Below are 27,831 nucleotides of genomic sequence, written 5' to 3'. Positions count from 1 at the left end.
GAGTAAGGAAACCACATCTGGTACAGCAGCTGCAATTGGAGTCACTACTTGATTAAGTTTTCGATAGTCAACTGTCATTCTCCATGACCCATCTGTCTTCTGCACAGGCCAAATAGGAGACTTAAAGGGAGATGTGGTGGGAATCACCACCCCTGGATCTTTCGAATCCTTGATGGTAGCACTGATTTCTGCAATCCCTCCAGGGATGCGATACTGTTTTTGGTTCACTAGTTTCCCTGGCAGACGCAATTCCAGTGGTTTCCATTTGGCCTTCCCAACCATAATAGCCCTCACAAATGTGGGAACACTGCTTACTGGCTTGCTCCAGCTCCTGCCTCCAGGTTCCTGCCCTTGGGCTTCCTAATAAACTGTGATCGGGAGATATAAGATAAATAAACCCTTTCCTCCCCAAGTTGGTAGTGGTCAGAGTGTTTTGTCACAGCGATGAAGAACAAACTAGGACCTTAACCAATGAGATATGAGGAGAGTCCTCACTTCAAACTTCTTAAAGCGTAATTTCCAGTCTAGAGGTTAGAATGACAGTTGCCAATGCTTATTGGTGAAGAGCAAATTGAGAAAGAGAGTTTCATTTGTCATCTGTACTTTGGACGAAAACTTTGAAGAGTCTCCAAAGACAAATGGGGCCCTCACGGGAAGGCTAATGGTCCAGAAGCCACAGGAAGTGAAGCTGAGCTGGGGAAGGTAGGGTGGGGGGCTGCGGGGGCAGCAGGGACTCTAGCAGTGATGGACTGGCACTGGTAAGTGAGAGGGCTGGTACAGGCCGCAGAGCCACAGCATGGCAGAGGAAAGGCCTTCCTGTGGTGCCGAAACTGTATTAAGATTTGAACGATTGTTTCTGAACAAAGGATCAAGAATATAAGAATGACCAAAGTTATGGCACAGTTTAATTCTATTCATTTATTCTCTCATGATAGGCCTGACTCAGTGCTAGGCCCTTTACATTATGTAGTATGCAAAAATAATGCTGAAACATAAAACTAAAAATGGATTATCTTGTGCCTCATATACATTCAGATGTGAATCACAGCATGCTGTTTCCTACTGATATGTTGAACAATGATATATACAATTTTACATATACACATTTTTATATGTGAACTAACGGAGATTTCTTCTTTCTTGTACAGGTCATTTTTTCCTATGGATAGTGCTAGAAAGACACACGAACATCTGTGCATGCAGTGACTAATAAATCCTATTTAAACATCCTAATTGTCTCTGAGATGTAGTGCACACATTAATGTCTTATAGTTCACATAATCAGAATATTTAATATCAGGTGCATTTCATTTTTAGCTCAGGCTTACTCAGTGCCAAGTGCTGATATGTTTTCACCCGTACAGGTATAGTACTTGCTGATGCTTGGTCATACCCTTCTGTATATAAGGGTATGCACTGCAAAACTCATTCTCTGCTAAATTTCCCTCTAATTCCTACCTTACCCCATCTCTCACCATCATCATCTAACTTCTAGGCAGAGGAGTTTTTACTTCTCAGTATTTACTTCTGAACTCAGTGCAGTTCTTCTTCTGTCCCTCCTTTATGGAGTGTGCTCCGCCTAGGGCCATAGTGCTGACCACACGCAGACCCCAGGGCTCCTTTGCCATTGTGCTGCTGTGTCAGGATGGGGTTGGTGCTCCTGTGAGTACGTCTGAATTGCTACAATAGAGAGCTCCATCCGCTGTGCAGCTTGTAGATGACAAACTTTTTGCTCATAGTTCTGGAAGCCCGCAGTCAAGGTGCTGGCAAATTCAGTGTCTGGCAAGGGCCATGTTCTGTTCCGTAAAAGGCAACACCACGTCCTCAGACAGTCTTGCTGCCCCTTTACAAAGGCACAATTCTCCACCATGTGCGCCACACCTTAATCTAATCATCCCAAAGCCTCATCTCCTAGTGTGTTCACCTTGGAGGTTAAAAACTCAGTTTATGAATGTTTGGGACTCATAACAAACATTCACACTTAGCAGAACTACGTGCCCGGGGTGTCAGTCTCCTCTTTTGTTATTCCCGTCCTTACTCGTTTTTGGTCTCTGTCTTGAGCTTTCCTTCCTTTGTGCCCTGAAAGTGTGTGTAATCTTCAGTTTCTATAGGCATCCTCTAGTTTGGCACTCATCATCTCTCCCCTGGTTTGTACAAACTAGGGTATTCCCAGTCTCATAGGTTGGGTGTAGATCTCAGAACACAGTCTGCTCTGTGGGTAGACTACCCTCCCGTTTAAACTAGTTCCATACTAGATTGGTTCAACCATCACCTGCCCAACAGATGAAACAGAAAAGCAATTTCCGTGGCACACGAGCTGCCCCAAGTCTGGCTCCCACTTTCTGTTCCTCTGTCCTGTCCTTCCATTGTCCTCCCTACAGTGTGCAAATGGCCTCTGGACTCATATTTCTACCCACACATCTGTTCTTCTCTGAATGTCTAGCAATATCCAGTTGTTTTGGTCTCTGTGCTTTACCCTCACTGATTGGGTCGCTGTACTATCTCTATTAAGGGGAGATGGAGGTGGTCAGAGGAAGTAAGGCCTGTGCAACTGCTTGTTTCCTCCAGGCACCTGAGATGATCTATGCATATTCATGTGGTTCTTGTTATTAGATTACTCTCCAGTGCTGGGAGAGATTTGTGGAAGATGCACAGGAAACCAATAAAGATAATTAAAAGTTTAGAAAATTAGAATCACGAAGAGCTAAAAAAGGAACAATTATTCAGCCAAGAAAAGAAAGAGCCCAAAGGGAGATATAAGAGAGAAAAATTATTTCCTAGAGGATAGAGTTAGAGCAACCGCCATTAATACTGGGAGGGAAACCAAACAAATCATGCAGGACCTTTAGTGTTGCAAGGGATGTTCCCCACTAAGGGGCGAGCTACCTAAAGTAGGTTATTCATACAGCTCCCCACACTTGTTTATCTCTAGAACTAAAAAGATGTGTGTTTTTCCTTCTGTCGCCAATTTCAGTATAAGAAGTGAGCTGGTGATTCCCCGTTAGGAAGTGGTGTTCTCCGTGTTCTGGGTCTGCTCTTTGCTCTGTGCATCTCATTGGATGTTTCTCTCTGGCTTTCGGTCACTTCACCACTGTCTCTGTGTCTTTCCCGTTTTTCTCTTGTCTCTCTCTCCCTGAATGCTTTTCCTTTTCAGCCCCTATCTACCCAGCCCCAATGCATCTTAGAAGCAAAAAATTTTCTTTTACTTTTATTTTATTTACTTACTTTGGTCTCTAGTCTCTTGCATGTTTTGTTTGACATCATATATATTTTAAATTAGAGAAAGTTTCCTACATTTCTAAGTACAGGAGAGAGCATTTATGATCATTTCATGAGGTCTTCCTCCTGCAGAACACCCCGGCACAGTTCTGTGTGTTTCCTGTGCTGTGTAGAAAGCATTTTTCCCCAGTGAAGTATGAAGTTCGCATTCTATGCTACCAGAAGCCCAAAGGCAGAGGGCACGGATCCTGCTCAGAAGGGAGAGGAGCACCGTGGAATGCCCTGGCTGCCTTTCAGCTTGGTGTAGCAGTGGATAAGGTACTTTTGTGTTGCTGTGATAAAACACCATGACTAAGGCAATTTATAGAAGGAAGAGTTGGGCTTAAGGTTCCAGAGGGAGAAGAGTCCATCATGGTGGGGAGACATGGGAGGAGGGAGCTGGCAGGGAGAGCAACCCTGGAATTGGGCAGTGGCTATGAACTCTCACAGTCTCTCCCCCCCCCCCCGCCCAATTTTGAGCTTCCTCCAGCAAGGCCACATCTCCTAGACCTTCACAAACTGGGCCACCAGCTGAGGACAAATTCTTCAAATCCTTGGACTCTATGGGGGACACTCATTCAAACCACCACAAGCAGGTTCTGCTTTTGACCACAGAATGTCGTAGCCTTCTGTCCTTTCTGGTGCTGTGGTGATACTCAGTACATCCTTCCCTTCTTCACTGAGGCTGATGGATGCCAGTATCTGCTACAGGAGTCCACACAGCAATGAAGGGACAAATGTCAGTGCATGTATTTGTGGGAAATCAATGCAATTTGTGTGGATCAATACAATCTTTGCTTTTCCTGCTGAACAGATACAATATCTCTCTTTTTTCTAATCTAGTCTTTATTAGATATTGCTCTCAAGTGCTTTAGGAGAGAACACTGATTTAATTCTCTTACTGAATTTTCACTAATTCTCATATCTTAGTTGAAGAAAATGATCTAGTGCCTATTAGCCCCTGCTCACTGTGACCCAATGAGCCCAGAGCTAAAACTTTTATAGTATAAATAAAGAAGTAACTCAAGACAAAGGAGCAGTGGTTACTCAAGACATGGGGCTACCAGTTTCCAAAAGATACCTCTTCACAGCTGTTTCAACAGGCTTGCTCAGCAGACATGTTCAGCAGGAGCTGGCTTGGAGCTCAGTTATATATTGTTAATGTCAAGAAGAGTGGTTATTGTATTATCTGTAATAGAAACACAGGTCATATCATCACTCTATTTCCTACTCCCTTTATTTTTTTCAGTGAACATTTTGAGCACTAAGTATTGTTTACTTTCATAAACATTATTCTGTACCTAGCATTTGATTGCTTTGTAAATTACTAACTCATCTTATTTGTCAACTCATTTAAGCCCTACACAGGCCCTGGGATTGATATTATTAATTTCCATTTTATATTTATTTTTATAGAACTGAGTTTCTGACTTGGGTAACACTTATTTTCTCTGAAGAAATGTTTTTAATGTATGTTTTTAATTTCATTTTTGTACATTTCATACAAAACATGTTGATAATCTTTATGATGATTAACTCCCTCCCAATCTGCACCCTCTAATCCCCCTAGATTGCATGCATGTTGTCATATATGTTAATGATTATTGTGTCAAGTTAGTGTACCCAGACTTCCCTCAGTGCAAGTTCATCTACTGGGGTCTACTCAGCCTATCTGGAATCTCTCCCTTAAAGAATATCAACTCTCCCTCACCCAGCAGAAATCAGCTGCCAATAGGTCTTCAACTAAGATTGGGGCCTGCTGCCCATGTCCACAGTTCTATGCTGAATTTTTGTCTGGTTGAGTTTGTGTGGATCTTGTGCATGCTGACAACCACTGCTGTAAGTTTGTGTGAGCAAAGTCCCAGGAGCTTGTAAGACTCTGTTTACGTATGGTCATGCACCTCCTCCCCTGGCTCTTAAATCTTTCCATCCCCTCTTCCGCAATGGTCCCTGAGCCCTGGGTGGGTGAAGTTTAGCATATAGGAGTCCTGTCCAAGGACCATACTCTACAGACTTATTCTCTACAGTTTGGCCATTCCATATGTATGTCTGTGGAGCATGCACATGCATGTGTGTTCATGTGTGTCTGTGCACATGTGTGGACATACATGTGGAGAACAGAGGACAACCTTGGGCATCGTTCCTCATGGATCACCCACCTTTTTTATTTTGAGGCAAAATTTCCCACTCGCTTTGAATTTGGGATAGGCTAGGCTGGTCACCTGGGAGCCCAGCTGTCCTCCTGCCCCTGCCTCCCATGCTTTCCAGTCTGCATGTCACCAACTGAGCCATCCCGCATGGTTTCTGTAGAGAAGCTAGTTGTAATTCTCATCCTTACTCTTCTGGAGGTTAGGTTTTTTCCTTACCCTCAGGCTTCCCTCAGAATATGTCATGTATTTCTTCCAGTGTAAATACAATGCCTACGTGTGGCTTTTGGAATGTTCTTTTGTGTTTGTGTTTTCTAAGATCCCAGTACCTGTTGTCTGCTGTCTGACATGTTGATTCAAGCATTTCTTCTGCTCTTTTCTTCTGAGCTTCCCAGTAGGGACATCGTACACATTCCTAGTCAGTTTTCAGCCCTTGCACACTCCGATCCACCTTTTTCAGTCTTTTTAAAATCTCTTTGATTTTCCATATTGGGAGATTCTGGTGACGTATCTTTAACCAAGAATGTCTTTCTTCGGTGTGTCCATCCACTAAGGAGTCAAGAAAGGCATTCTTTATTTCTGACACCATGCATTCAGTCTCTGGTGTTTTTCTAAGTATTTCCCTCTCTGCTTGTACCACTCATCTTTTATGTTGTCCACTTCACACTGTAAGTTTTTAGCATTTTAATCATAACAATCCTTGTGTGGGGTGATTCTGACATTTCTGTGCTATCTGCCTGATTCGGATACTTGCACAACCTCCTCTTCAAACTGCCTTTTTTTGGGCGGGGGGAGGGGCTGGTAACTATGTGTTGGATGAAAGCACCTGTGGTATATGGACCTTACATTAAACAGTATGATGCCAGGGAGAGAACATTGCTAGTACTGCAGTGACAGCTGGCCTTTCAGAGAGGCTGTGTCCTAGAATGTGAACTTCTCGGTGGCTTCTCAGTCTCTCCTACCCCCATCCCAGATGAGAAGACACTGTACTTAGGTACTTTCCCTCTGGCAGCTCCAGTAAGCTCTGAAAAAACTCCAGTAAGGTTAGTCTCTACAGGATAGGTGCTACTGAGAGACGGATTTGTGACAATCAGAGTGCTCTGGAGTACTCCAAAACCTGCACCTTATTCTAGTACCTTCGGAAAACACAAGAAAAAATTTCGAACAACGGTTTTTGCTTTGACAGTTGGCTAGCATTCCAGAAGCAATTCTCCAGAAGCTTCTTGCTCCTTTGAAGCCCTTTTCTTACACAGTTGTCCACACTGCACCTCAGCAATTCACCAAGCACAGTTCAGGCATCCCAACCACAACACTGGTTTCCTGGAGAGTTTCTACTTAGGGATTTCTTCCTAATCAACTTCTAATCACCCATCTGTCCTTCCAAGCTGGGGGACAGAGGCTTACTGCATGGCCTCAGTTCTTTGAAGAATCTAAGGAGAGTTGTTGATGTTTCAATTTGTTCAGGTCTTTACTTGCTGTTAGTGTGAGATGATAATGCCCAAACTGCTGATATACTGAGATGGAGAACTTAAGTCTATGTCCATTTTAAATATAGGAAGGTAGACTCAGTTTACAGAGGCTAATTTATTTGCTGGAATGCAACTGTAACTATAAATGAGAGTGCCAAATATTTTTCAAACCTGAAGTCCAGTTTTTTTTATTGCATCTTAACTATTGCAGTTAGTCTTTCTGTTTTGAATGGGATTTATGCATTATTATCTTGAATAACAATTATATATCTAGATGCCCATTGGTCAAAGACTACAAAATTTTAGTCTGATAGGAGGATTGAATTTCTTGAGTTCTATTGCATAGCATAGTGTCACTCAAGTTCTCTCAGGGTCTCTTACACTATCAGACAAACCATATAATGTATCTTTATGTGAATTTATTATAATTTATACCGTTGGGGCGGGGTGAGTGTCTCACAAACAGTTGAACACCTGGTGCCAAGCTCTGTGCTGCTGCTCAGAGCCCACACCTCCTGATCACTCCCACGACCCTCCCATAGTCACTGCTAGCTTTTGCCCATGCCTCGAGGACCTGCAGTCTCACCCCAGGTCAGTAAATGCTGGGCCATTCCCTTCTTGTGTGCTGACACCTGTGCACCTTCCTGGCTTCTGTTCCAAGATGGTGCAGAAAGCCCCTCGCTCCGTGGATAACTTTCCATAGTCAGTTCTCTGCAGCAGGCCCTGCCCCTCAGAGGAAACAGGCTGTTTGGGACACACTCCATCCCTTTCCTCTGGTCTTACAGTCTTCTCGTCAATCTTCCCCTAAGGTCTCTGCGCCTTGGAGGGGGTTACAGATGTAGGGTGATCTCTCTTGTATCATGGCGAGATACTGACTTCTTGGGCCTCCCCATTATTCATCTTTAAGCCATGGCCATTGATTCATCTCAGTGGTGTTTCTTTTGCTATAAAGACAAATAGAAGGAAGTAGACACATCTAAACAAACACAAATGTAAATACAAATGCCTAGAAGATATCCCAGTAGGAGTACTATATTCATTAAACAGTATACTTGTACCTGCTAGGACCTGTAGCCTTTCTCAACACAAGGCGTTGGCCTGGTCTACAGCACCAGATGTGTGTTCCACCCCTAGGAGCAGGTCTTATCCAATTAGAAATTTGTCAGTTGTACGTATGTTGGTCAAGCCATTATTGCACTTGCAGGCATTGCTTGGCATGTCCATAGTGTGCAGCATGCAGGGTCCATTGTTGAGTAGAATCATAGGTGATCCCTTTTTCCCCAACCATCTGCATAGCGCCTTCTGGCAATATGAATGCCATCTATCCAGTGGCATGGAGTTTTTGGCTTAGTCTCAGCTCCATGTCTTCTTCTTCTGTGCACACATCATGCAGTGTCTTCAGCAACTTGGCCTTACCAAACTTTCTAGTGTACTACTGATATTAGTGGCAATAGCCTTGGTGAATTTGAGAACCTCTAGAATCTCTCTCTGACCAACAGCTCATAGGGGGTCAACCCACCCCTGCTCCTGTGGGTTTCACATCTGTAAAACACTTGAAGGAAGGTTAACATTATATATTAAATCAATCATAGACAAGGTCTCACACAGCATGGAAAGATTTTATCCATTCGTATTGTTTTCTCCATAGATCCTTGTTAGGTACCATAGCATGGGTACAAGGAATTAATTTGATTAGTTCTTTACTATCTTTAGTTATCCCTTTGGAGTCATTTCATACTTGGGGGATTTTACATGGAGTCCCTTTGTATTCTTTTATTCTTGATACACTTACAGGTGTTGGCTCCAGTTGCCTGAACCTGCACTGGGCTAAAGAGGCAGAGGGTTTATCCTGTCTCTGCTGCACCTGTTGGTTCCTTAAGTCAGGCAGGCCCTATTTGTCATCCCTCCATTGACCACACCTGGCTGCTGGGGGAGGCCTTGGTGGGAAAGACTGCCCCCACCCCTAGTACATCCTTTATCAGAAGAGAAATATACCTCATCTAATCTTTGGGGATTTTTAACCACCCCTGGGACAGTTTTTATCCTTTGAATGCCTTTGGTAAACTGTTCTCATTTTAAAGCCTTCCAGAAACTCCTTAGTACTGAATTTAGTTTTCTATCAATTTTTTTTCTCTGGGAATTTGGGCTCGACCTAAGTCTTGCCACATTTGTTTTCAAGTAACCCAAGTGGACCATTTCTTCTATCTGGTCTTTTTTTTATATCTCTTTTAGGGTGCTCTGTTATTCTACAGACACATTTTACACATTGGTCAGAGTCACTTAGATATGCTAAAGCCTCTCTCACTTTACAAAGATCCTGTCCCATTAAAGGGCTTAGCAAAACCATTAAAGCCCCATACCATTCTTGAGGTCTGAGTTGAATTAATCTTTCCTTCACAACACAGTCTTTTCTGGCCCAGTGAACTGGACATCATATATTGCTTTTCTCATACCTAGTTCTCTCAGTAATGCCTGCCCCTCCAGCTGCTGCTAATCATGTTGGTCTCCCTTGGTGACAACTGTATCTTTAATGCCTTCAACCAGCCAACCCATTAGGACTGCTCTCCCCTGCATTGGCCTAGGTTGAACAGCCTATGTCACAAGGATAGATGGGTGGTTATGTAACTCAGCTGTGAAGCTTCTGAAGGACTTAGACTGACGTCCCACACTCTCACAAGCCACATGGCTAGGGGATCTTTGATTGCTTGTTTGTAAGTTATTCTTCATTTTAACAGTTCCATTGTGGAATATTTCTTTCTGTATCTGAGGGGCAGCTTTAGCTACTTTTATTTTTAGGTCGTCTCTCTTTTTTTTTGTTACTATTATCTGTCTTTTCCTCTGAGTCCTTGGACCTTACACAAGTTAAAACATCCAGCTTTTTTTCTCTTGCAAGCTCTGCAGCTGGATCTGCCAGGACCTCTGTAGCCTTTTCAGCTTCCCCTGACTAGGGCACATCTTTTATTATGCAAAGTGGCCACACCCCCTCTCTGGGCTCTCCATATGTGTCCAAAGCTGTAAAAGATTTTCTAGCCTCTTGACAACCTTTAACAAATCTTCACATACCTGCAACATACCCCCATATTTACAACTCAGCTGTGGCCCATGCTTCTGCACGGTCAGCTCCTTTTTAGTTACATATTTTATAATCCATTATAAATTCCACACCAGCACAGCCATCAGCTCTCTAGCTTTTTCCAAACTTCTGTGGTTTGTTATTTTTAACGCCATCCTGCCGACTACGCCAATTTTGTTGCCCGCGTTCTCTCGGGGTCTCTTGTGCTATCAGGCAAACCATATAACATATCTTTATGTGAATTTATTATAGTTTATACCATTAGGGGAGGGAGTGAATCACAAAGAAACAAATACCTGGTGCCCAGCTCTGTGCCACAGCTCAAAGCCCACAACTCCAGATCGCTCCCGTGGCCCGCCCGTAGTCACCACTAGCTTTTGCCCACACCTCATGGGCCTGCATTCTCGCCCCAGGTCAGTAAATGCCAGGCCAGTCCCTTCTCACATGCCCAGCAACCTCATGCCTTCCTGGCTTCCATTCCAAGATGGCACAGAAAGTCCCGCTCTCCACAGCTAACTTTCCATAGTCAATTCTCTGCAGCAGGCACCACCTCTTGGAGGAAACAGGCTGTTTGGGACACACATAATGAATAAGGTTAACAATAATATATTTCATACATATGCCATAATATCCCTCTGTGCTCCCAAAACATATATAATTGTGATTTGTCAACTTATAATAGGAATAATGCTTAAACAAACAAAATTCAGATATCTGGAAAAACAATAGAATTTTATTTATTTATTTATTTAGTTTTTATGTATATGATTGTTTTGCCTGCATGTATGTAAGCATGCAGTGCCCACAGAGGCAGAAGTAGGTGTCAGAGTCCCTGGAACTGGAGTTACAGGCAATTGTTAGCCACCATGAGGGTTCTGGGAATCAAACCTGAGTCATCTGTAAGAATAGCCCATGCTCTCCACTGCTGAACCATCTCTCCAGCCCAATGCATTTGAATTTCACAGCACTTTTCAGTAGTCTACATAATCCAAATTACATAATTGATGCCATTAAGTTATAGTAGTATTTCATGTGGTTCAGAAAAGATGGACTCTATAGTGAGCAGCACAATGCATATCTACTATCTCGGTTAGGAGCTTAGTTTTTTTATTATTTCCCTAGAAGTGTAGAATTAGTCTTTCCCTAGAAGTGTAGAATTAGTCTTTCAAAGGGATGGGGGGTGGAATTTACCTAAGATTTACAGTGTGTGTTTTCATAGAAAAGAATAAAATGTTTTTGAACCCAGACATCTCTTCAGCTGTTGAAGACAGGCAGGAGATCACTGCAACATTCAGTTAAGATTCATATAGGCTGGGTCACTCGACTGAACGCGAGCCTGTGTGGGGACATCAAGTAGACATGGTTTTATTATTAAATTTTCACACGACGGTGCAGAGTAAACACGAGCACAGACTTTAAGATTTTCCTGATAATACTGATAAATTATTTGAAACATCAGTGGTATTTAGTTGCATATTTATATAGTACTTCTTCCATAATAAATGTTTATTTTCACTGCCTTTTTGATTATTTTAGGATTTAAAATCCCCTAATCAACTTTCCAAATACAATCTTGTTTTCATTGTAGACAGATGGCAAGAATTATATTGACAAAATTTCCTTTTTCCTATTTTGGAAAAGTAGCGTGTACTCATTGTAAGAGGGTTTTTGGAAATTCCCATCCTTCATTCAACCAATTCACAACATGGAAAAAAGCCACCAGTGTCTGCCTGGATAAATTCTTCCTGTATTCACATATCTGACCTGTAATACTGTTCATATAAAATGGTAAGATTGTCTCATTATTTGACTCAAAATTAACCTTTTCTTCATAGAACCTCTGAACTATGCCTATGATCAGTGCCTCCATCAAAGTGAATTTCAAGTTGTTTATTTTATTAAGCCGTCATCTGAGAGTCGTAAAAAGCTGCCCATTGTGCACTGTGGAAGTGAGATGTTGAAAATTCACCTCTAAGCATTAGAAGTATAAGGGAGAAGGCTGGATGTTGTAACACACATGGTTAATCCCAGCACTTGGGAGGCAGAGGTAGGCGGCTCTCTGAGTTCAAGGCTAGACTGCTCTACATAGCAAGTTCCCAGATAGCCAGGGCTATGTAGTGAGATCCCATTTTAAAAAAAGGATAAGGAGAGGTGATTAATGAACATTATTCTTTTATGCATTTATATAATGAAAAAAACACTACCATTTTCTAAAAAAAAATTCTACCATTCCCAAGTTTTCAATATATGGATTTTATGCAGGTTGATTTTGTTAGAGAAAAGTCTGAGGTAAGCCTCAAAAAAATAAAAAAAGTCTGCAGCTTTAAATCCAATTCAATGCAATTTTTTTTAATCTTCATTTTGAGTAAATTTTCAGAAAGATTCATGTATCATATGTAATGATACATATTGTGCACACACATATAAAAAACTGTTTTGGAGTTTGAAGACATGTAACCATTTCCTCCTTCTGCACACATGATAGACATTGCTGACCTGTTAAAATCCTCTGCTCCATTGAGTGAAGACAGAACCTCAGAATAATCTGCATCATAATGTTCTAGGAAGCTGTGACCAACCCATTAGGGTGGGGGTGAGTTCAGAGCCACCTTGTCATTCACTGTTGATGCTTTCTTCCTTATAATAAGATGGACAATGGAAGGCTCCTAACTTAGTGTTTTACTAAAGTAATGCAGCCTCTTACTTTTGGCTGTATATGAAACAAAAGCCAGATGTGTAGTTCTCTAGTTTTGGTTTTTTTTTTTTTTGTCATTTTTGAGACAGGGTCTCCTTGTAGCCCCAGCTGTCCTGGAACTCACTATGTAGACCAGGCTGGCCTCGAACTCACAAAGGTCCATCTGCCTCTGTCTCCCGAGTGCCAGGATTAAAGGCTTGTGCCACCATGCCCGGCTAGTTCCCTAGTTTTAAACTGTCACACTGGTTGGATCTGTAATTTCCAACTCTGGCTGCATTTATTCTTATATTTCTCCTATGGTACATAGCGATGTATGCATTGTTCATTGATTATATCATATTTGCATAGCAGCCACTAGTTACTGTCATGGCACTCAAGCCGCTTAATATTGAGCAGAGAAATCAAGTCCTATATGAAATTGGCTCCCAAAGCTGATAATGCCCCTATGGTGCCACTAAATGTGAAATTGTGTGTCTTATGCTCAATCTTGTGTCTCTTAATTATTGGTGATTTTTTTCCCATTTATTTCCTACCAAGCTCCATGTTAAAATAACTGCCTACATTCCGGGTCTCATTTCTTTTATTCCCAACCCTAGTGTTTGCTTCTTCTCAGCCACTGAGACAGTTCTCAGTGTGTCCACAGTGATCTAGCTGTTCAGTTTGACAGCTGTATCCCTATTCATTTTTTGAAATTTCATTTAGGCATTTTATACTCTCAATTCTCCTTTTAATTTTCTATTGTATTTCATTGTCTTGACTTTGAAAAGATTTTGGTAAATGCTCTATTTTCTCTGTGGTCTCTGGAGCAGTGCTCAGAGACAGTGGATTCCTCTTCTTGTTTAAATTTAAATTTTTAATGTTTTTTAGAATTTCATACTGAGTACTATGTTTATATCATTTCCACCTCTTTCTTTCCCCCTCCAACTCCTGTCTTGTTCCCCTACTCCCTCTCAAATTCAGGACTCTTTTTCTTTAATTATTGTTACACACACACACACACACATGCACACATGCACATGCACACCCTACTGAGTCCATTTACTGTTGATCATTTGTACAAGTGTTTAGGGCTGGCCACTTGGGATAAGATAACCTATCAGGGAGCTTGTCCCTGGAGAAGACTGATTCTCCCTCTCTCAGAAGCCATTGGTTGCTGTAACTCTTCATCTAGAGGTGGGACCTTGTGAAATTCCCCCACCCACATTGGCCTGTCCACTGGTGTTGTCATGGGTGGAGCGTCCCTGTCATGTCTAGAAGACACTGTTGATCAGCAGGCATCCTGGTCCTCTGGCTCTGACGGCCTTTCTGCCCCTTCTTCCATGATGTTCCCTAATCCCTACATGTAGGGGCTGCATTGTAGATGGACCAAATGGAGTTATTATTAAATTGTACTTCAGCTCATTTCTACTCCTGAGAGAGGTTTCATAGTTATTTGTGGGGTGGCATTGATTCCCAAATGAGCAAAAATAGTCTGCATGGAGAAGACGACATGCTCCACTTTGAATGCACTGGATTTCAGCATGGCACCTTATGCTGAAACTCGTTTCAACCAGGTTTCTAATTGCAGCAATTTTTGGTTTTGTTAATCCCCAAAGACTTACTGACTTCATCATCTTCTACGTGCTCTAAATAAGTGATTCTGAGGCAGACTGTTCTTTGATGATTCCATCATTTTTTTTCATAAGTGCAAGGAGAATCAGCACAGTTAAGAGTTGAGTACCCTGAGCAGACTCCCGTCGCCTCCTGATGGCAGGAGCCCAAGGTTCTCATTGAGCTAACTGCTAGCCTGCAGGCATCTGGATGATGAGGGAATGAAGCTCTTTTGCTGGAAGTCAGGAGACCTGGCACTTCTTAAGGATGGCAGCCTTGATCATCCCTACTCTGGCCAAATGTCCTTAAGTGTGTCTGTTAGGTGCTTGACCCCCATCGTGGTGTGATTTGTGGTGCTGATGATTCTTGCAGCATATTCTGCTTTTCAGTGATCTTTGTATTAACTGCTGAGACACAGATCCTCTGTACAGTTTCTGGCAGGTTTAACCACACTGGTGGTTCTCAAGTGGGGCTGTGTTAGCATCACTGGGAGATTTAGAAATGCCCCCATGCCTATGACCTATACTAGTTAAAGTCAACCAAGACCTTTGGGGTAGCAAATGAAAATTTAAGTCAGATTTTCAACAGTGAGCTTAAAATCAGCAGGAGGTCTTGAAGAGAGAGGGTGGGAAATTATTCCTGGTGTGGCTCCTGGGCTGATGTCTGGTGCCATGAAGGTAAGTGCTCAGAGCAGGTAAGAATATATTGTGAAGAAAAAGGGCAGGGGCAATTCAGTTAAGTTGACAACAAATATTCAAAATTAACAGCAATTATAATTGTCTATTCACTGTCTTCTGTTTTTGGTTCGGAGGTAAATGGGAGACCCAGGAGTGCCAGAAAAGCAATGTGACACATTAGGTGACAATGCACACAGTTCTGTGCAAGCTTCCCAGGCTCAGGAGGCAATCCTCAGGCCTATCTACCCATTTTAGGTACTGCCAGGACACCCTCTCAGCTCTGGGGCTAGATGAAAAGCTAATCTTGTAGAACCAGGGCCCTTTGATTCAGCTCAGAGTTGCTGCCAGCTTCTTTTGTGCCTGTCTGTGAAGATTTTCTGACATTACACCCTGGCATCCATCTTACTATTCAGTCACCATCCTGGGGGTTGGTGGCTTGACTTTTTCATTGTTCAAGCAACTCTAATTTGGTGTTGTTAACTGCCAGTTCTTAGATCCTTGGTTCCCTTTGAGACTGACTGCCCTGGAACCTTCCTTATTTGTGGGTGTTTCGATGTACAGATGACAGCCATGGTGGACAGGTCCAACAATATGTCCCTCATCCCTTTCTCCTGTGCTGAGGACTACTTGGTCACAAGAAATGAGTCACTTCAGCTGAGGACATTGTGAAGATCTCTAAACACATAACCTGAGTTAAACTGAGCACATGTACATACAATACCTTTATCTCATACTTACTACGTCATCCATCCAACTCCAGGAATGGAATTTCTCTTCCTTTCTCTTTTGATGTAACCAATATGCAGTGTGTTAAATATCACAGCTCTGTTCATCCAGTGTCCTGATACTCTCAGGGTGAGCAATGGCTTCTGATCTTCAAGGTCTGGCTGTCAGTGATCTCCTGCATTATAAAACCACAACTTTTCTCATAGGCCAGTCAATGACCACTGAATACAGAATAATGGTTGAAGCTTATGATCCTTTCTGTTCAAGAGACAGTATTTTTTTTGGTGGAAAAAAATAGATCATTTGATAAAAATACCTAACCTAAACATGACCTCTGTGTTCAAGAAGAATTAAAAGTAGATATCTTTAGGTTTCAAAGAAATGCTTTTTAGGTTAGACATGAATGTGAGCAATTTATGGGTGGACATGTAGCTGTTCAGATGTGAGCAGAAAGCTGATGCTTGGTAGCACAAGTAATTCTAGTGGAAGTAACAACTTCAGAAAGGACTGGGAATTCCTTGAAATGACACAAACAAATTTATTATTGATTAAGGCACAGGTTTAGTCTCAGGGAAACTTTGCAGAAGTCCTTTGAAATTCCATAGTTTGAATTATAAAATATTAAAAGAGATGAATGAATGTTGACTGGAAGCACTACTAAGAAACTCCGTTTCTAATTTGATGAGTTACTTGCTCGTGTGAGCGTGTGAATGTATGTGCACATTCACTCACTCATGCATACATGTACTGGGGAAAGTAAAGGTGATAGTATAGAATTTCTGTGCTAAATTTTAAAATTAGGGCACTAGTGAGATAGCTCAGATAGCTCAGAGAGAAAGGATGCTTGCCACCAAGGTGATGACCTAAGTTTGATTCCTGGAGTGTGCATGGTGGAAACTGACTCTTTTAAGTTGTCCTTTGACCTCCACATGTACACTGTGGCATGACCTCTCTTACATATACACACATGCACTCTCTCTCTCTCTCTCTCTCTCTCTCTCTCTCTCTCTCATACACACACACTCTCAATAAATACATATTTTAAAAATAATTTTGAAAATTTAAATTAGAAGCTGGTACTGGTTGCACACACCTTTAATCCCAGCACTCAAGACGCAGAGGCAGGTGGATCTCTGTGAGATTGAGGCCAGCCTGATCTACATAGCAAGTTCCAGGGCAGCTGGGGAGAACACGGAGATCCTGTCTCAAAAAAAATTAAATTGGAATTGTAGTGATTTTTAAATGTTATATAAGGTGTTGATGGTAATAGTATTGTTTTGGATATAAACACTAATAAATCTTTAAATGTGAATTTGTAATATGGATTCAATGATAGTTTGTTTTAATGAGTCAACTTGGGTATTCTCTGCACCCTGCTATTTCGTTAAACCTGAGTCAAGGTGTTGGTCTGAAGGTATTTAGTGAATGTGGTTGACATTTTTAGTCAGGTGATGTTAGGCAAAGGAGTTTACTCTTGGTACTGTGATGTGGGCCTCATCCAATTGGCTAGAGGATTTAGTAATAAAAGTTGAGTTTTCCTAGAGAAAGAAGAAAACGTTTTGAACATTGCAATGTCAGCTCCTGCCTGGCTCTCCTGCTGACCCCTAAAGACTCTACGACCTCCTAAACAACACCATCACCTTGAGCCTTTGGGGGCATTTACCATTCAAACTGTCAAAATTATATCCAAGTAATGTTGGCTAGCAGAGTGGGATTTGTCCTTATGTTCATGTTTTGTGAGTGCTTCAAAAATCAAGATTTGTAAGAATAGTGAAGATCCTGTCAGATGTGGCCTCTGCCTCTGAGTCACTGTCCTAGTTCACTGGCCTTCCAGCCTCAGCCTGGGGCGTCTCTGGCCCTCTCTGGGGCATGCCCTCCTTATTTAGGTACCCTTTGCCTTTGGACATCTGCCTCCTTCTACTTCAAACACTTCTGCCTTCCTCTCTGAGGTCTTCTCTGCTCTCTGCCCCTCCTCTTCATAGGAGAAGATTTAGAACGCTTTCATCCTTGCCGCGCTCCTCACACACACAGCATTTCTCCCTAGGCCTTGTGGGTTTGTGGGCGAGTCTTTTTTCATTTGCTGTATGGTAATGACTGTGGCTCATTCATCTTGGTATTCCCAGCACCTAGCACAGTCCCTGGCGTATAGGAGGTGTTCAATCAATGCAGTGGCCCTCCTTCAGGGACAAGAAGCTGCCTTTATGTTAAGCTGCAGGTGGAGATGGCTAGGAGGTATCCTTACTGCTTAGTGTTTCAGGGATGGGAATGTTCCTAAGCTTCTTGTAGCTGAATTGCCTGAAGAAAAGTCCCCAGTCAGACCTTTTAATTGCTAGCAAAATCTGTCAGTATTTGTGGGGGTTAATATGTATGACCGGCAGAGTCCAGCTGATTGTGCAGAAATCACTGGCATCATATGCAGAAGGCACAGATGCTTCACATAATCAGATTACAAATTTGCATTGATGTATTTTAGCCTTTCAAATGCATGGCTTGAAGCTGTGCCTGCTCCCCTTCCAAAGAGTTCACTATCCCTTTTGATGCTTAAACCACAAGTTTAAATTTAAAGCCTCCTGCTCCAGTGTGAGGTTATGGAATTTGTGTTTTTCAAATAACAGCTGAAGAAACTGCTGTGCCATTTTATTACCATCCCCCACCATGTGTGTCTTCCTCCTCCTAACTGGCCTCACTGTCAACACTGGATCCTCAAGTTAGCATGCAGTCTGCCTCACAGGGTCCTCTGTGACCCGGACCCTGTATTGGCCATGGGAATAGCCCTAACTCCAGAATGTTCAAAGAGCTTCTGTTGATCACACTGAGTGATGAACACAGCACTTCCCCCAGACGCCTGAGCAGCCTGGCCACCCGCATTACCAGAGTCTGCTTGGAGCAGTCTCATGAGTCTGCCTTGCCACTAGCTAGACCTTAGGTTCTTCTGAACAAGCCTTCATACTGCCTATCTTGGGGGACAGGTCAACCCATTTCCTCCCTGGTGACGAGCTTGCATGTTGGGAGCCCTGAGAGCTTCACTGGGACACCACTGATGTGAGCTTCACCACACCACCCCCATCCTCTTCCTTAGTAACTCTCTTAACCCAAGAAACAACCAAAGCATTTCCCAAATGATTCTCCATGGAGCCCAGGGAATGTTAGATTCAAGTGATCTCTTCACCCCTTGAAATAAAGGAAGCAGACAGAAAGCTGTGTGTCTTCCAAATAGCACTTGACTCAATCTTTGCCTGATACATTAATTTGTGTTAAAATGCTCATCCTGGTAGACAGCTATACCATCACTTCTAGTAACAGCTACCAGCAGAAAGATCTTGAAAACAGCACTCCATGGGAGAAACTCAAACTAAATTTGGATTACTACAGTCTTTGAAGTGGGGCATAAATTACTCAGTACCCTTTTGCTATCAGGAGTTTCCAATTACGTCTTTCATCATTCTGTACCGACACTGTGCCTTTGTTCTAGCCAGGGCGTACCACAGGTCGCACTGTGCCTTTGTTCTAGCCAGGGCGTACCACAGGTCGCACGGTGCCAGGGTTTCAGGAGTCTTCTCTTCTTCTCCTGCCTCTTTGTGTAAGTGCCAGAGGGACAAGACTCACTGTGCCTTTGTTCTAGCCAGGGCGTACCACAGGTCGCACGGTGCCAGGGCTTCAGGAGTCTTCTCTTCTTCTCCTGCCTCTTTGTGTGGCAAGTGCCAGAGGGACAAGACTCCTGCTGCTAGTTAACGCTTTCTAGACCTGATAGGAAATCTTCACCAGTGAAATATCCACAGTGTGGTAGTCTAAGATCTTCTTATGATGAAACCAGTTGACACACCAAGGTAGTTAGGGGAATATCACAGGGTTGCACCTCAGGGTGACGAGCTACAGCCAATCAGTAGGGCTGAGGGAGGGAGAATCAGGTTTCTCTAAGGACTCCCTGAGAGGTTATCTAATTCTAAGTGGGCAGCTCTAACATGGATACACAGACGATTTAGTACACTGTATATATGTATACTTATGAATGTATGTATGTGTAACAATAATGATCAGAGAAGAAGACAAGAAGTTGAGAGGAAGTGTCGTGTGTGTGTGTGGGGAAACTAGAGGAGTTGGAGTGCCTGGTGTGTGTGGGGGGGGGCACTGGAGAAGTGAGGGACTGGGAGGAATAGAGATAATGCAAAGAAAATAACATGTATGAAATTCTTAAAGATAAAAATTTAAAAGTTAAAGAATTTTCCCTCAAAAGCTCTCCTTTTGTTTTTTTTTGTAAAATATTTTTTATTTTTTTATTTTTTATTTTTTAGAAGAAGCATTTCATTACAATCAGATACATACAGCTTTAAGATACTCAATAACAATTTCCAGAGCAGACACATTTCTTTCAAAAGTGGCTATAAAATTTTTAGGTTCATGGTTGAATTAATACAGTTATACAATATTGAACTCAGTATAAACCCTGTAAGATATAAAATTGAATGAGTTTTTAACCTTTTAATAGAATAATTGCAATAGTTATCATCTCTGGAGTTTCTACTATGCAAATAGGTTCTTTTTTGGAATTTCTAAAAAGTAGAAATAATCACACTACAGAAAAACATCTATGATACATACGGGAACTTAGTTTCGTCAAAGGGAATTATCATATTATTAAGTGCATACCCATGTTAACCCCTGTTATCACTAATCACATTACACGAAAGAGCATTACTGCATTCCAGAAGATCTCCGGCTGAGGCCTTGCATCGTAAGCCCCCCTTCCCCAAGAATAACCGCAGTCAACCTCTCTGGGTCCTCCCAGTTTCCCCACGTGTCATACTTCTCTAATGCTGTTCTCAGTTTTGCCTGTTTCTGAGCTTGTATCTATGATCACATAGTATATTCCTTTTTATGTTTGGCCTTTTTTGTATAACAGTTTCTGAGATCTGTCAGGCTTTGTAGAGTAGCAGTTTGCTCGTTTTCATCATTGTATGAGAACGCTGTGACATGTACCTGTTCTTCCATTGATGGACATTAGAGTTGTCTCCAGCTTCAGGCTGTGGCGGTTATTGATGCTGTAAACATCCCTACGTACATCCTGGGTGCCCATGGACACATCTGGGCCTACATTTCTCTTGAGAGGAGGTTTCTAATTATAGACCAAATTTTGCGAGCAATTGCAGACCTATTTTTATTCCTTTTATTACAGTATACATTTTGGTAAATTCTAGGTGATTTTCTAGAAATATACTGATTTTATGAAAATTTCAATTTTATTGGCAGAACATTTCTTAAAGTGTAGACTTACCTTGTTGACTTGTTTAATCTCAGCGGGATATGCAGCAGTACCTGTTTTCATTTCTGAAATTAGTTATTCATACCTGCTTTTTAATTTTGATCAATCCTGTCAAGGGCTGAGCAATTCCATGTGTTTCATAGAACTGTTACTTAATTGGCATCATTACAACAAAATACTTGAATAACTTAAAGGAGGAAGTAGCTCATAGACTCATAAGGTTTCAAACCATCACAGTGAGTGGAGTGGGAAGGCTGTGATGAGTAAAAGTGAGGGTTGGAGAGATGATTTAGTGGCTAAGCTGACTACGGTCAAGAAGTAGAGAAGAGAAAACATGGGGGTGCTGATCCTGGCCTTGCAAAGGATCCGGGTTCAATTCCCAGCACTGATGCTGGGAATTAGATGACCTTCCTTTACTCCAGTTCCAGGGGAATTTGATGCCCTCTTCTGACCTCAGAGGGCATTGAATGACATGGGTGCACTTACACACATGCAGACAATACATTCATACACATAAAATAAAAATAATAAATAAAATACTTCTTTAAAAAGTGACAGGAGTGTCCCAGGGTATCCGAACTGTTGGGATGCAGGTCTCGAGCAAGTGTGATGTCAGATCTCCACCCCCATGTTTTCTCTTCTCTACTTCTTGACAGTAGTCAGCTTCCTGAATCCTGTCCTGGCTCCCTACCCGCAGTTTCCTTCTCTCTTACTTCAGGTTCCCTAGTTCATTGGGTAAAATATGGGCATCAAAAACCACTGAGTTGAATTTCTTGTAATCTCCTAGAGATTTCCTTCTTTTTACTCCTGGTTCTGGATTGTCAGGAAATGAAATACTGAAGGAGCGTAGAAACAGGATTGGGCATCAACGCGAAGGTCTCCGCAAGGCAGCTTTATTTCAGCCTGAGGATTGGGAAACCATAAAGTAAACGGATGTAAACTGCAAGACAGGGAACACTGTGTGATAACCCAGGAGGTGACCAGTACTTCCGGGCACTGTTTGTTCACAAGTAGATATTTACACTGATGGTTTTAGCATATGGTAAGACATTAATAATTATTTGTTTAAGGAATTGAAAAATATGAAGTAAAACACATGCTTAACCTAACACAAGTTCACAATTTTCAAGAATGGCCCCTGAGTGAGGGACTGGAGAGAAGGCTCAGTGGTAAAGAGCACTGACTTGTTTTTGCAGAAGACCCGAGTTCTGTTCCCAGCACCCACATGATGGTTTGCGACTGTTTATAATACCACTTCCAGGGGATTAGGTGCCCTCTTCTGGTCTCCACAGGCACCAGGCATGCAAGTGGTCCATAAACATACCTGCAGGCAACACCCATACATATAAATTAAAAATAATTAAATCTTAAAAATAAAGGTTCCTAGGTGGGAAGACGGCCCTTCCGACTTCTTCACGTCACTGGAACCCAAAATTTCTTCAATAAGAATAGGGACTATGAATGACAGGAAACTGTTGAATAGTGGGGCTGAGGATAATGGTGCAGTTAAGGTCCTACCCAACAGAAGACAGAGATGGGAATGGAAGGGACAGTCACCATAACTACCTTGGATTGGGAATTCCCGTAGGAAATAGAAACTGGCCTGATTTTCCCTTGTTTCTTTTTCTTTCTTTTTCTTTCTTTTTTTTCCCTTTTTTCCATCTTATTAGACATACTGGGCAAATTACAGTTTCTGGTAAAAGATGATTATTATATTTAAGACCCACTGCTCTCATGCCTCTCTCTCTCTCCTCCATTTGGGCCTTTGAAACTGTAAATGCTTACCTTTACTGACACATACCCATTAAAACAGAGCTTATGTTTGTTCTTCTCTGAATAGCATCAAAATCTTATCAAAATCTCTAAATGATGCTATGTATTTCTAATTTGGAAAGAAGTATCATCAGGCAGAGTAAGTTAATTGATGCCGTTCTGGCTTAACTTGTAATTCACTTTTACAGTAATAAAATTGAAGTTTATTATAGAAGCCTATGTGAATACTTCTGAACATATTGAATGTTATTTAACATTAAAATTTGTTTGTTTAATTCATTGGCAGTAAAGAAAGACTCATTTTTGAGCATCAAATTAGATGACAGATTGTGATGTTTATAAAAAATAACCAGGAAAACAGCTTTACATAAAACAACAAAAATTCTGTTACTTTGAAATTAATCTTGAGATTTATTATTTTTTACCTTATGAACCTCTGAAACCTGACTTAAGAGTACAAATTATAAAGGTAGTTTGGCACTTTCTATTTGAAGGGCAGTAAAACAAATTTTCTTTGTTTTATTCTTACGACTAAAATAAATGTATTTTACTATATGACTTTCATACTTCTTGAGCTACCAAATTGGTATACTAAATTATGGATTGGAGAGGTGGGGCGATGGCTCGCTGGTTAAGAGTATTTGCTGCTCTTGCAGAGGGCCTGGACTTGGTTCTCAGCACCCACATGACAAATCACAACCATCAAGTTCCAGGGAATCTGATGCCTTCTTCTGGTCTCCTCAGGCACTAGGCATGCACGTGGTGCACAAACATACATGCAAGCACTCACACATACACATAAAAGAAAAATAAATAAATCTTTAAAAAATAAGCTATATATTGATACCAAGTCTCATTTAAATGTTTAAAAAAAACTATAATTTTAGTAAGTTTACAATATTTTTCCTTTTATTCTTAGTTAACTACCTATTCCAAGTAAATGTAATTTCAATATTAGGATGCAGAAAGTTAAGGCATGCTCTTAATTTCAATTTGGTCTGGCCTCTTTTTCTTTTTAGAAAGGGTAATGGACATGATGCAATGAGAGTACACTCTCTTTTTCTTAGAATATAATTATTTGGCCCACAATTTGTCATTGTTAGCTTCTTTTAATTTTACCTTATATTATTGTGAATCTTTGGTTTCACCTTTAACACTTTTAGGTAACTTTTAGTTTTATCTGGTGTCAGGTTTTTAAAGTAATTTTCTTACTTTAATCAATCTCTACTTAATTCATTAAGTGTTCATTACCCTCCTAAAACACATTATACACTAGGCAAAGATGTTCCCCTGTCTAGGTGAATGAAATACGTTCTTTCTCTTGAACTACGTTTCATGGGAGATAGGAACAATGTGAAGAATTAAATAGTTTGGATAATTGTTTAACAGAGATACATTCAAAGTATTATGACAAAACCAGGAAGTGGGTGACTTTGGGAGAGGATTTCTTAGGGTACAGGCTGAGTTAGCAATCAGAGTCCAGATGTTAGAAGGTGACCTCCAGACCAAGAGAACAAGGAATGTGTTAGGATGGTAGAAAGTTGCTAAATTGATTTTCTGGTGGAAGGTGGGCCAGAGAAGAGGTTGCAAAATGAAAGATAACTTTAACTCCCAGAGGTTGGAGGGACCTCTTATCTGTGTTTTACCCTATGATGGCATGAACTGTTATATCGTTTGAGAAAATGGAAGCTAGGTATACACATGTCTTCTATATGGAAATGAGAAGGAATGAATGGCTAATGTTGGGAGATTAGACCTGGCATGTTGTCAGTGAGCATTGTTAGGACTAGAAGCAATTTTAATCATTCTGGGGTGCTTTTAACAACTGTCAGCAGCATTTTGACACGACTGTATTTCTCTATAGTTTCATACCCTAGGCATGACTAGGAAGGTTTCTATATGCGTGTTGACTCCATCAAAGTCAAGAATAAGAATCTTTGTTAAAAAATAGTAAAATGTTGTTATTTGGGTAGTGATTGACTGGAAACTCTTGTTTTATTGCAGACAAAAGATTTGGAAAGGTTTATACGATAATGTGTGCTGACCTTCTGCCATATTATAGTGATAAATTTTTACCTCAACTGGTTAAGAATAATTAAAGCTTTCTCAAGTGTTTCATTGTTTGATGCAGGGTTTTCCTCTTGAAAGTCAACCTGTTCCCCATGATTTACTTGTGTATCAAGCCCCCAATCTTGTTTGTGTTGCCCAAACATGACTGGGGGAGACAGCTGTGATTATGAATCCAGCTGGCCACAGATGGATCTCCACTGAAGCATGAATGCACACTGGGTTGGTGATCTACGTTTACTGCCTCTTGTTAAACTTTCAGAGACTCACCCCCTAAATCACCTGGCATTGACTACATCCACTTAGGTGTAAATAATAGGTGGAAGTGAGCTGGAACTTGCATTGTTAGTGGTCAGGACTCTCACTTGTGAGTCCAATCCATTTTGTTGTCATTTCATTGACTACGTAGCTCCTGGTAGCGCCCGTTCAATATAGCCATTTAGCACGTAGGCTTGCACATGTGACAGTCTTAGGTGCTCTTGTTGCTGAGCTGTTATGACAAGATGCTGTATGTTGAAGACTCCACGCATTTTTAATGGATTTGACAGTTAGGCTTGAAAACCTCAGGAAAAAAAATCCAAGTGAAATCTTAAGAAGAAATTAATTTAGGAATTTTACCTGGAAGGCTGGTAGAGATGTATGATTTTATAGATCCATTAATACTGGAAATGATATTTAAAGTACACGTGATATATGATTAGTTGAAATAATCAAACTATACACCAAAGAAAACTAAAATTATAGTAGTGCCTTCTAGCAAATATCTAATTCTGAATGTTCCCCAAACCACTGAGTATATGAAGTCCCACTTTTTTACAGTGATCTTCAAGCTGGCTAAATTGCCAGAAAAAAAAAACCAAAAACCCAAACCAAAAAACCATGAATTCTCTGTCCTTTAAAGTCCAACCAAAGAATATGGTTAAATATTAATTCATATGCAAATAACTGAAATAGTAGTTGAATATTTAAAAAAATATTTTCTTTATTTTTTTATGGGTATGAGTGTATTGCCTGCATGTATGTAAGTGCACCCATGTTGTGTAATGTCCATGGAAGTCAGAAGAAGATATCAGATATCCTGGAACTGGTGTTACAGATGGTTGTTAGCTGCCATGTGGGTGTTGGGAATCAAACCCAGGTCCTCAGCAAGAGCGGCCAGTGCTCTTAATTGCTAAGTCATCTCTCCATCCTGTAATTGACTATTTTTATGTTAAGTCTGTACACTTGTAATACACATTTATTAAAGACAGTGAAAATCATTGCCTGAGATGTTCACTGTACCCTAAAGCATTTTAGAACTCGTTGATAAAATGGATAGATGGGAAAAGGACTGGGAGCATATTCATCATATTAGGTGTCATCAGGGCTGCTGGGCAGCGACCATAGTGAGTATTCCACGGCACATGGTCCACTGCCAAGAGCTGTTTGTGATGGTGCTGCTGAGTGGAAGAGCATGCAGCTTGCAAGTCAGCTTGAGCTCTGAGGTAGACTCTCCTCAGAGCCTAAAATGAGTGGGAGTCCAGTACTTGGTGGAAGCTCTGAGTAGCAGCCAGGGCTGCTGCTGGCATCTTATTTTGATTCATCTTCAAGGAGGCTATATATTCATCTTCATTGTTTACTAAGATACAGGGAGAAAGCAGATTTCTTGCATGCCTTTGCATCTTGTCTAATACTTGTAGGAAGAAGGTACAGCACAGTGGGTAAGTGCCTGTGTTAAGAAGCGGGAACATTTGGATTCTAATCCCTTCCCTTCACAGGTGCATACTGTGAGCATGTTACAAAACTCTAGATGTTGATTCCATATCTATGAAATACTACTGGTAAAACATCATAGCTCTTAGATGAAAGTTGATGAATGTACTTTATTTAAAGTACATGTTGTAAGCATACAATTTATTGGATAGCTAACATTTTTACATTAGACCTCAACACATTTTCATAGACTTTCCAAAACAGGTGGAAGAAATGTGATACAAGAATGATTTTAAGTGCTTAAAAGATTTTGGTTTACTGGTTAAACTTTTTAAATCTGTTTATTATAATGATAAAGTACCATCCAAAATTACTTGATAAATAAGACAACTGATTTGAAGAGAGCTTTTGTAAAAATTGAAAGTTTTCCATTTGGCGATTTAGAAAATCCACTTGAAATTTTTTGGTAGAGCAGACTATGAGACTTAAAAATAACTTAAGTATATAAACAACAAATATACCATTATCTAACTGAAGGCAATCCAAGAAGAATCAAGTTCCTCTAATTCTCTAAATTGTTTGGTATCATTCTTTCTAAGAAAAGGAATAGCATTTTATAAAAATCTGAGTGAAAAACTTGGCAGTTAAGAAAAAAAGAGAGAAAATTGATTCCTGGCAAGCACGTATTGATTATAGATATCGATTGACCCAGTTTTCTCAAAGAAATTCTAAAATGAAGAAAATAATAATTAGCAAAAATTATAATCTGAGAAAGTAGAAAAGGAAATGTTTAATACAAGGCAGCACGGTCTTGTTACTGCTGTTCAACACTCAGTGTATCCCCTGACTCCCTCTGAATTGTGAAGTGTGCGAATTGATGTTATTGCAAGCAAGTAAGAATTATACAAAAGCAAAATGATAAAATTGAATATTCTGGTTATTACTCAGTAGTCATTTAAATCACACATATTTGTATCAAATTTTACATTACTTCATTGTGCAGACATTTTTCTTAGGACTTGACAGTGTTGTGTGACAGAGTACATGAAACCCGGCTGTAGGAAGGGCACAAAAAGGGGAGGGGTCTAAATATGATCAAAATACATTGTATGAAACTTGAACATTAGTGCAGTGTGATCCATGCCCAGCACCTTTTCAGTAATTCTAGGCTGACTGAGCTGGAGCCACGTCAGCTCTTCTCTCCCCTCTCAAGTTGTCTACTTTGAAACTGTTTCTGCTCTGCTCACACTTGAGTGGATGTGAGATGTGGCTTTTGCTGAGTATTTCTGTGGGAGCTTTCCAAGGCTGTTACCAGTCTTGTGGCTCAAATGTGAAATGCACATGATCATGACTAGACTCACAATCAGTCTTCAGATCAGATTGAAACGGATCCAGACACCCTCA

At 41.0% G+C, this 27,831-nt stretch overlaps 1 protein-coding gene across 8 annotated transcripts in view; it reads left to right on the top strand.

Annotated features, from left to right (window-relative positions):
* Tmem117 (transmembrane protein 117) overlaps nt 1–27,831 on the top strand; it is a 530,788-nt gene that overhangs the window by 265,957 nt on the left and 237,000 nt on the right. The gene's annotated exons all lie outside the window — the stretch shown is intronic.

Source organism: Nannospalax galili, unplaced genomic scaffold, assembly GCF_000622305.1.
Source record: "Nannospalax galili isolate Female #2095 unplaced genomic scaffold, S.galili_v1.0 scaffold232, whole genome shotgun sequence".
NCBI lineage: Eukaryota > Metazoa > Chordata > Mammalia > Rodentia > Spalacidae > Nannospalax > Nannospalax galili.
Note: the sequence above shows the minus strand (reverse complement) of the source record. Positions and strands in the feature narration are given on the sequence as shown.